The following is an 11,682-nucleotide window of genomic DNA, read 5'->3' as shown; positions in this document are numbered from 1 at the left end:
ATTTGGCTATGAATCCATACTTAGTCGGCAATAGTGACATTTCGGCTACTAATTTTTTAGTCACTAAAAGCTCTACATGAAAATTTTAACCAACTATTCATTACTTTTTGCTACCAAATGTTTTAGTCGCCAAATGTTTTTGCTACTAAATTATTAGTAGCCAAATAATTCCAACTATGTATTTGGCTACCAAAATATTTGGTGGCCAAATATTTTCTGTTTTTTTTTTTTTTCCAAAAAAATTCTAAACAACCTACATCCATGTTTAATACAACCTGTACGTACATAACACAGGATTCAATATAACCCAATATAACCCATCAACGCTAAATATATTATCAAGCATTCAACAACGTGCACACATTCTAGTTCCAACCATCCAAAACATTAAAAAGAAACGTCCAATTCTATATATAATACAAATTCCATACGAACCAAGTCTAATCCAACGTCAATAATTTCATTTCATACATAGTACAGGACTAACCAAATTAATTTCCAAAAAGGACATATGTACCACAACATGTCCTAACTTAAACTTGTTTGTCAGAATCTGTCTTTCACATACATATTTTAAGAAGATTCTATGAAGGCTTATAAATACTAGACTAGGCACAAGTGCAAAAAAATAGTGAATGTTTCGATTTCTCTCAGCATTATCAAACCAAAGAATCTTTCTGAATCATGGCAGCGCAGCCATCATTGTCCGTTTTGCAGCCTCACGCTTCATCTCTGCTGCTTTGCCACTGCCACGGAAGTACATGTAAACATCCTGCATAATATAAATAAAATGAAAAACTAATAAGATTAATACCAAGTGTCCATGAAAATAAAATTAAAAAAATAGCCATTCAATTCTAGGTAAAACATATTTGGAAGCCACAATTTTAATTAGTATAAACAAGTACCTGCTCCCTCCTCCTCAATTCAGCCTCCTTTGCTTGGAGTTTCTTTCTCCTTTGTTCTGAAAGCCTAGATTGCAGTAGAGGATAATGAAATTAACAAAGCCTATCTTTATGCATAAAAATAGTAAACAGGTTCAACATCCACTAAATTAGTCTGATAAAGTGAAGCTAGTTCCACTAAATTAGTTTGATAAAGTCAACTTACCCCAGTTTGAGGGGTTTAATGAATGAAGAGCATTACAACAACAACAACCCACAACAGCAGTAAGTTTTCACAACTTATGTTAGGATTTAATGACTATTTTAGGATTTTACTCCCTAATGGTGTATTTTTAAGCCTAAATGTTTTCCAACTGAGAGTCCTATGATTGTTCTGTAAGTTTTCACAACTTATGTTGATCCCTCCCAAGGTGTCATGATAATTTCTAGACCTTTCCGTGCCTATTTAACGATTTTTCCCATCGATGGCTTATTTTCATGCTTAAGTGTTGGAAATTTACAAATTTCAAAGTAGTTTTTAAATTGGAAGTCTTGTGCTTGTTCTATGAGTTTTTACAATTTACATTGGTTCCTCTCGAGGTGTTCATAATATTTTTCTGGGCCTTGTTGTTCATATTTCACTATTTTGTCCATCAATGGCCTATTTTCAAGCTTAAGTGTTGAAAAAATTCATAATTCAAAGTAGTTTTCAAACTAGAAGTCACATGCTTGTTCCAATGGGGAGCCACGCCTATTGTCACTCAACCCTCAACAAATATAGCGATCCCGGTTCTTTCTCCTTTGGTTGTAGTATTCGGACTTAGTTCCGTGGATTCCGGTTGTTGTTTTGAACTTGTTTCTGTCCTTTAATTCTTTAAATTTGAGTTATAGAATGTTTTGGACTTGTTCGTTCCAGGTTGGGTGTGTTTGGGAGCAGGTGGTTGCTGCCCAGGTTTTTAGTCCTTCGCTCGAGCGAGATGTCTGTCGCTCGAGCGAGCGTGGAGTTTTGTGTCTGGTGGCTCGAGCCAGGGTTTCTTCGCTCGAGCGAGTGTTTGCGTCTAGTATAGACCTGAGAGTAGTGTTTCTTCGCTCGAGTGAGAGTTTCTTCAATCGAGCGAGGCTTTCCTGTTTCTGGTCGCTCGAGCGACCAGGTCTTCGCTCGAGCGACCAGGTCTTCGCTCGAGCGAGCCTGTCCAGTTTAAATAGGCAGCAGCGGGTTTTGATCAGTCTTTTCATCCTCTTCTAGTTTCCAAACCCTAGGTCCGACTTCTCTCTCTCTAAACTCATCTTCTTTCTAGGTTTTCATCTACTTCTAGTGTGAATCCATCTTAAGTTCTTTGTAAGAAAGATAGAGGGCGGCTTGGGCTTCATTCTAATCTGAAAAATAGTGGATTTGGAGCACTTGGATTTTGGGTCATCTTCTCTATTTTTGTTCTTCGTTCGAGGTAGGGATTCTCCTTGTTTCTTTTCAATACTTCGTCTATAGATAGACATGTGGTAGTTTTTGTATTGCATAAAAATGGTATCATGTTGGATTTGTGAAAATCATTGGGACTGAACCTGGGGTTGGTTGTTGAATTTGGGTTTATTATCATTAGTTGTGGTTTGGGCTAATTGGAGTGTTAATTAGCATGTAGTTGTTGAAAGGAGAGGAAACCCTAATTTCTTTTATTTGATTTAATAAATTAATTGAGGGGTTTTGATCTTTGGGAAAATACTTAGGTATTTTGAGTCTTAATTGTGGTTATTGTTGTTTGTTGATGTTAATTGGGCCTTTTTGGTCAATATTGAGAAAGAGGAAGGAAAGACCCTAATTTATTGTTTATGACTTAATGTGCATAATTAGTTTGAAATGGCTTTGAAAAGAATGTAGTGAATTTAAATGAAGTATGGCTTTTGTCCATGGGAATGATTTTTGTGAAAACAAAGGAAGTGGAATTCATTTTGTGAAATGGGAAAGGTATTTTGAAACAAGTATAATAAAATTGGAATGTTGTATCTTGAGTATTGAACACACTTGTGTGGGGTATAGCTTTAACTACCATGTTCACGTTGTTGGTGAGTTTTGTAATCTCATGTTAGTTGGGTCTGTTAATAGATGTATAATATGCATGCATCTGGAGATTTTGGTCATCGGTGGAGGATGATAAGGTTGTGTTGAATTGTTGTGTATGTATTACACCATTGTTGATTAAACATCATATGTAATGAAATGCTGAATTACATTATATTTGTATACCGGTTGGGGAGAAGAGAGGGGTTGTACTCCAGTGTGTGTGAGAAGATAGGGGATGGACTCCACACACTTATGTGTTCAGCGCTTATAATCAGAGGTATCATACCCTTCTAGCTAGCGCCTGGAGAACTGACGCGCTGATAATCTAAGGTTCCATACCCTTCCAGCTAGCGCCTGGTAAACTGGTAGATTGTGGTGAGAAGTGTATATTTGGCTTACTACGCATATAGCTAGTAGTGCAGTGTTGTTTTGTTATTGTTTCAGTGTATCTGGAAACATTGTGGATTGTATTTGTTACAGTGTTGGACGGACGAGTTGACTCATTGATTGATTTTATGTATGTAGTTGAGTTGTTCTCTTTTTATAGAGGTGTGCATGGATAATTATGATATAATTGGAATTGCATTGAAATGCCAAACATGTTTTGAAAAGGCACATCTGTTGTATGTGTGGCAAATGGAAGAGTAACGGGCTTAATGAATCTATTTTTCTAAGTAGTTGTTAATGTTATAAAAGATTGGGAACGGGGGTTAATGAAAGGAAAAAGGAAGGAGAAATCGCTTATAGCGGTGAATTAAATGATTGTTTTCAAGAAAAGTTCATATATATATTCATATATATATTTTGTATAAACTGTCACATTATTATTCTAGTATGAGAATGGGTGTTCATGATCATAGCTATCTGTAATGTTGTTATTGTTAAGGAGCATGTTGAGTTCCCTACTGGACTATATGTTCATCCCACGTTGTTGAATCTTTTTCAGGTGTTTAGCAGGGTGTGCTACCAGTTTTGGATCTTCTTATTTGTTGGCCACGGGGCCTCAGTTATGTTGGCGGAATGCCATTGTTATAAAGGGTTACACCCTTCTTCTTGTACTTTTAATGATGTAAGCCCAAGGGCAATTTATTAAGTTAGTTCAAGTAATATTTACTTTGCATACGAATGAGAGTATTGTTAATCACTTCTACGGATTGAATGTATGAGTTTATTTCCGCATGTTATCTCTGAAATTGAATTAAGTTAAAGAATTTGGTAATGACTCCGAGTAATAAAAAGTGGGGCGTGACAACAAAAACCAAAGCAATACATAAGGTAAAACCCATCAACTCACAACAAGATAAAAGGAAAACACTCTAGAGAATTTAGAGGTAAGTTCACTCAACCCTCAAAAACAAAGCTCCCCAATATAGGTAACTTTAATATCTTAATAAAATCTACTGAGATGAAAGAGCTTTCAACACTACATGAAAGAAAAAAAAAGAAAAGCAGACAACCCAAATACATTATTATGAAGCAATATGCTTCCTTGCGGCTAAAATACCCAGTTAACAACTATAGACATAAAATTATAATAGCATAAAAAGTCGAGAAAATCATGATAGATCCCAATATTAAAGTTATAATAACATTGGGCCACTAAGGGGGCAGGAAAGTTAAAACAAAATTACACTGGCACACTGTCAATGAAGATTTTGAAGTACAAAAACATGAATCATCCATTATAATTTTGTAACTATTGGCTTGAACGCAATGAATGATGAGAATTCACCACCCACTTTATTTTTACCTAAATTATATATATATATATATATTAACTTGCTGTGCTGAGTAGGGAAAAAAAATTTACAATGATGATTTGACATGATCATGGATACATGATATATTACTCAATAATTATTATATAAGTATAATAACAAATCTCACTATATGTAAATGTGACAGGTACACATTATATTAAAATATAGAATTTCATTTTAATAGTAAAATTTAGCATCTTACCGACACTAGATTAGGGTGCTGCCTCTCTCTGTGCCTCTATATCGACATCAAGTGGCTGTGGGTGTTGGGTCTCCACATTGTCATGTAAATCCCCATTCGGCTAGCTGTGTATCATGAAAATCATATAAACTAATTTCATAAGTAAAAACACTAAATTACCACAAAAGACACATACATAAACAATAACAACAACGGCTAGATGCTCAATTAAATTAAATAAATTCATATCCTTTAGACTAGACAACCAAATTAGAGATTTTCACGAGATAACATGAAACTAACTTGTAAGTAAGAGAGCCTATCATGCAAATATATTGCAAGACTTCAGCTACCAAACCCGAAGCTAAATGACTGGTATACAGAGACAAAAGTGAAGCCTCACTGATTTGGTCTTGTATTATCTAGAACATCCATATCAAACTTTTGATGAATTTTCATTTCGCTAAAATTGATGCATGCTTTAAAGGATGTGGTGTTTCACAGGGACACAAAGCTATTGTTTTTTTTAATCTTTTAGTCACTAAAATCATAGCATTTGTATCGATATTTGTCAAGAAAGCTTAGAGAAATCTCCTAGGAAAACAAAACTAAAACTAAAATTCAAAATCAAAGTGAAAAAGATCTAGCATACCTTAATTACTCTATCAGCTCGTCCAACAGAATCACAGGCAATAGATCCAAGGCTCATGGCATCTATTCCAAACTCATCCCCTAATAGTTCCTGAAAATCAGTAGGCAACCTCACGAGCCTTCAACAAAATGCAGATTATCCAAATTCCACATTATATAAATTAGAGAAAACATTAAACAAAAGAATATAAATATTACTTTGAGAAGAGCATCACATTTATTCATCAAAAAAAGAGAGAAAAGTATCAAATTCAATAAAAAAACTTCTTGGAAGTTCCAATGGTTCATAGCATAGTTTCTTATCTAGGTTAGCATCAACAACGCAATCAATTCAAAAAAAAAAAAAAAAAAAAAAAAAAAGCTCGGGACTTAGAAGGGTGATTGACATAGAATCTATGCAATATACTACAAAATTTACCTGCACATTAACAACCTTGTCCCAACCCCCTGTAAAAAGCTACTTCCCCTCCATTCCAATAGAAAAAATGGCACCATTGTGAACTTGTTTGGATTTCAGAAGCACAACATTTCTCCAAATCTGAAAGAACAAAGAGGAAAGAAAATGATTGCGTGGTACTAAATTTAATTAGTAACTCTTTATCATTTTGTAGTGCACTGGTATGATGCCAATCCAGTGATGGCCTTCACTAAAAAAATTAGTCAGAGTTTTAGTCCAAATACTCCAAACATAAGAATTAAAATTCCAAGTTATTTTACAAGCCAATTCACACATTTTGAGACGTATAGTTCTTGCATGGTATCATAGCTACTTTTATTGGTAACTTTTGGTGACTATGCAACATGAATAACTTGAGTTGAGGGACATTAGGTGATGTGACTGTTGTTGTGTCATTATATTCCCCTAGCAGTTCCAACTTCCAACTAGTGCTTATAGAAATATGACCAAATATAACCAAGTTAAGTAGGGTTTAAATAATACATAACCTTCATACACCCATTCTCATGAGCCACAACAAGAGCATCCCCATAAGTACCAAGAGACAAAACAAAGGTCACATTCCCAGGTACATCCTCCCCCAATACTGTCAAAGGACTGTGATCACTAAGACACCATAACCGGACAGTTCCATCCCAACTTCCACTATAAAGAACCCCATTACAAACTGCTAGAGTAGAGACAACTGACTTATGCCCATTCATAGTATAGGGCAGAGAGTAATCCTGAATAAAAATTAAACAAAACCTCAATTTTTAGATTCCAAAGCAATAAAATTACTGTGTAACCAGAGTGGTCACAAAATGAGTATAAGCCCATTACCTGCACTGACCATGCCTTTATTGACTTATCTCCACTACCAGTATATAGGTATCCAGTTCCAGAAATGGCAAGGGCATGAATACCACTATAGCGCCAATCTTTTTGCTCAAACAGTTTCTTTATTGGTTCTTGACCAAATGGATCAGTAATACCCCAGATGTAAATGCCAACTCAACTATCACCACTTATGCACAATGGTTATTCTTCATATGTGAAAACTATAGCTGTAATTTTATGCTCATGACCCATAAATGTATGCAAGTGAATAAAATCCTACAACGGGTAGATCCACTAATGAATCTCACTATAAAAGGATATTTAAATAGGAAACTACAAGACTGCAAAATGAAAATAAGTCATTCATTCCATCATATTTATGATTTAATTAATAGTGATTTGCAAAACTTGACCCATGCTACAAGTAATCAAATTTTGAAACTTAAAAGGTTTTTCAAATTTATAATTGAACTTTTTTACTTCCAATATATTAGTTTCAATGGTTTAAACTTGGCCTACTAACCTTGAGGTTGTGGTTGAACCTGCACCCAATCTACCCCTCCTAGAGCCTCATTAAATGGGAAGTAAACTGTGTTTACTTTTTTAGTAGGATTTTATTTTAGTTAGATTTTTTTAATACTTTGTCAGAATATTTTGTAACAGAAGTTTGCAAGAAAATTTTCTGGGTGCTACACTCATGTTTTTAGCATAGATTTTGTTAACAAGAGGAGCGCCGAAAAAGTACTTTTTGATAAGCTTGAAATGGTTCTACATTATTTACAAAAGGGTGTGCCACAAAGAATATAAAACCATTAAGCAATAATTTGATGCTAGTTGGATTAACGAACAAATTCAACAAATGTTCACTGTAAGGTATGTACCTGCAGAGACCATACATGGACTGTTTTATCAAAGGAGGAACTAAAAAGGAAACCACCTACAAGAGAAATGAAAAGGGATTTAATTAAGATGGTTTCATGGCACCATAAATGAAGTCTAAAAGCACCAAGTCAAATCCATACCTCCAACGGTTAATCCTGAAATACAATCCAGATGGCCTTTGAAAGTCACACTCATCTTTGTCATAACAAATACACCACATACACATGTTACATAACGTTGGAGTAACCACCCAAAATTGTAAGGCCCACTTGAAATTCTTATACAAAATGGAAAAAAGAAAATAAACAGGACATATTTGCATGTATGAAAATGAAGGATTACGATTCACCTTGAATGGCAAAAGAAAGAACGAAAGTAGTACCGACATCAATTCCAATCTGAAATCTAAACAATGATAAAAATGTCAAGATAAAAAAGCTGGTAAGCCTAACTTTAATGTGTATAACGAAAATCATATAAACTAATTTCATAACCAAAAACACAAAATTAACACAAAAGACACATACATAAACAATAACAACAAGAAGACATGACAAAAAAACAAAGAACAATAATTAAATCTATTAGTTGCCTCATATACATCACATAACCAGACGACTACAATTGAGGTTTTCCTTTTATCAAAGTCAAATTTAAAAATCAAACTATTATTATAGTTTATGTAATAATTAGGGGGGGGGGGGAAAGCACCACCAACAACAACTCAACAAAGCTCCAAGTTTTAATTTTTAATTTTAGACACTGTTCATACAATCGGCTCATTTTATTTTAATCTTATCTTTCATTCATTTTTCCACTTACTTTCATTTTCCCTCCACAAATCACTCTCCAAATCCAAGATTCAATCACACAACAATTAAAAAATGCAATTTTAATTTTTCTAATTATTCCACTGCCTTAAATTTCTAAAACTCCTAAACTTTTGCATAAATATATATATCTAAAGAAAAAAAATCCCAATTTTGAGTGGGGTTATGCAGCTCCACGAATGATTACTCGCATATACAGAAATATAGGCATACATATTCCCCACAATACATACATACATACATACATACATACATATATATATATATATATATATCAGGTTACCTACCTTTTTGTTCTATGGAATTGAACCAAACAATCAAAATGCATAGGTAGACATTCAAATAGCCTATCTTCTAGAGAGAGATTGATCTGATTCAAGGGGGAAAAAAAACGAAGAAATTGAGAAATTAAGGGGGTAAAGAAGAAGATTGAATTACCTGAAACATATCGATGGAGAGATCAGAGAGATTTTGGTTGGATTGAAAAGAGAGAGTTGTGGTGTTGAGTCAACCGAAGCTGGTGGGGGTGGGGGAGGAAAGGCCAGAGGGTGTCGGTGGTACCGCATCAGTGAAGCAAAACGAATAGAGAAGAGGGCTTCTGGTGGTGCAATTCGAACGGAGAGAGAGGGTTTTCGGCAGTGCTCGTGTGCATGTGAGAAGGCAAGGAAGACATCGGCAAGAGGGTTTCACGAGCTCAGACCAGAGAGAGAGAGAGAGAGAGAGAGACGAGACTGGGTGAGAGAGTGAGAGAAAGAGTGCGAAAGAGAAGTGATTTGGGTAGAGTGATTTGGGTAGACGAAATTATATTTGTCTTTGAAAATTTTTACAATGATGACAAAAATTTTCGTCTCTAATTTGGCGTCCAAATTTTCCACCAAAATTTCTTAAGGCAGGAATTTGTTTTGTGACGAAAATTAAAATTTAGAGATGAATAATTTTTTATCACTTATTATTTTATTTATTTTAAGCATTTAGTGATGAAATTTTGTTTTCGTCTCTAAAAATAGTACGATTGGAGATGAAATCTTATTTTCATCACTAAAACATGTATATTTGGAGACGAAATATTTTTTCATCATGCATTTTCGTCACCATAGACCTTTTTTGTTGTAGTGGTTATATATATATATATATATATTCACACATATATATGACACAGTTATACATACCCAAATTACTCCTATACAGGACTTCAAATATAGTAGAACTAGCGTAGTTAGAAATTTCATTCAATGGGATCATTCAAAAAGTTGAGTAGAGAATTTTAATTTTAATTCTACACATACCTCAAGTAATGGGGAACACCATATTGGTGAAACAGTTGGAGGAGTTGCTATTGCCTTTTCCAACATTTCTGATAAAAATTCACTAATATTTCATTACATTCATGAATTTAAATGCATGCAATTCAACAGAATTAACAGTACCAAATGAAGCTAGCTTACCCAAACAAGAAAATTAACGAGTTTAAGAACATGTTCACCAATATCTATTACATCCACTACCACTTCCAGAAAGAAGGGTGATTCTGGAATCAAACAACAGTCCACATCTCGGCTGGCAAGTGTAGCATACATTGCAATGAAGCCTGCACCAGTAAATATGAGAAAAATGATGGAAAATCTGGATAATGCCAGTGAAGCTAATCTAAAAAGGAAAAGCATTGATGAAATTATTAGATTGAGTTAAAGTTTAAAACTACGGAAAATCATACATTCAAAATCTCTGGAAGTTTTTATTTGGTTCATTTATTTTGACTGCTTCCAAGCTATGAGCAAATTTTATTAAGCAAGCAAAAGCATGTTCATATGTTGCAGCACCAAGAGCTATATTCATCTTGATTTGTGACTCTAAAGCTTGTTTTGCAATAGCAAGATGCACAAACTTGAATTAAATGATGCACAAACCGGAGATCCTTGGTCGATCTAGAGATAATTTCAGAGAGATCAAAGAGGAAGGGCTGAGTCGATCAAAGTGGAATCGCATACGCAGTGACGGTGGTGCTCGTGTGCGATGGCAGTGATGCTCCCGTACCCGACGATGATGGAGACAAAGGCGAGAGAGAGAGCTGGAGGAGGGCAGAGGCATGAGAGAGTGAGAAAGAGAGAGAGAAAAGAAAGAAGTAATAAAGTTTCCCTCCGAAGTTTCCCTCAGATATGAAGCACAATTTTTAAATTTTGTAATTATAATCGCCGACTAATATTTACTCGGTAAAAGTAAAATAACAACTTCAAAAAAAATTAAAATAAAAGTAACAAATATATTAAAATTATATTTAAATAAAAATATAAGTAATAAAATTATAAATTAAAAAAAGGCAAAAATTAAATTATCTTAAATATTTGTCCTGACATTTTTTGTACTAAAAAATATAATAATATATTTTAAAATTTTATATTCTTATATTTTATATTCTTATATTTTCTTATATTCTTATATTATATATATATATATATATATAATAAGAAAGAAAAGAAGGAAAGAAATTTTAAAAAAAAGAAAGACAAAATTTTTAATAAAAAATTATGAGCCAGCTCAACCCGTGTTTTTTTTTTTTTTTTGGGACTCCTGCATAACTAACTAGGCACTAATCAATTTTTTAGAATTTTAGAACATGCAATATGTATATTTTCTCATAGATAACGACAGATGAAGAAATCATGTGTCAAGTGGATTTAATTAATTTATTATTCAGTTGTAACTAGCGGTCAAAATCATTTTCTCAAGCATATCTTAGCAGTCAAAATCATTAACGCATAACTAAAAAATATATACGCACAGCCCCAGTTTAGGCCTTCAGTTCAATTAGCATTAAATCGCCAATTACTTTTATAGATCCCTCAAATTTAAAAAAAATATATCTAAATTAAATGAATTAAGTGAGTACTTATTTTGTATTTTAAAAAAATCACAAATATTTTCTTTTTTAAATATATCTAAATTAAGTGAGTCTAAAAAATAAACAAATTTGCTTAAAATATTTAAAAAAGTTGAAAAAATTAAGAAAAATTTTAAAATCTGAAATAATATCAATAAGTATTACAAATCAGATTTATTTACTTATAAGTCATGAGTGAATTTTTTTTACACACTTAGCCCTCGTTTTGATAATGATATTGAAAAATTGAAAAATTTATTTAAACGATAAATTATTACAGTTTA

At 33.5% G+C, this 11,682-nt stretch overlaps 1 long non-coding RNA gene across 1 annotated transcript; it reads right to left on the bottom strand.

Annotated features, from left to right (window-relative positions):
* Window positions 1–390: 390 nt before the first annotated feature.
* On the bottom strand, window positions 391–10,327 carry LOC114281585 (uncharacterized). The gene is made up of 4 exons (XR_014340756.1): window positions 9,966–10,327; window positions 9,807–9,874; window positions 909–972; window positions 391–772 (listed from the first exon to the last, which is right to left on the bottom strand). It is a non-coding gene; the product is annotated as an uncharacterized LOC114281585 (long non-coding RNA).
* Between the last annotated feature and the right edge of the window lie 1,355 nt (window positions 10,328–11,682).

This window comes from Camellia sinensis, chromosome 1, assembly GCF_055761805.1.
Source record: "Camellia sinensis isolate YWXY chromosome 1, ASM5576180v1, whole genome shotgun sequence".
In the NCBI taxonomy this organism is placed as follows: domain Eukaryota; kingdom Viridiplantae; phylum Streptophyta; class Magnoliopsida; order Ericales; family Theaceae; genus Camellia; species Camellia sinensis.
Note: the sequence above shows the minus strand (reverse complement) of the source record. Positions and strands in the feature narration are given on the sequence as shown.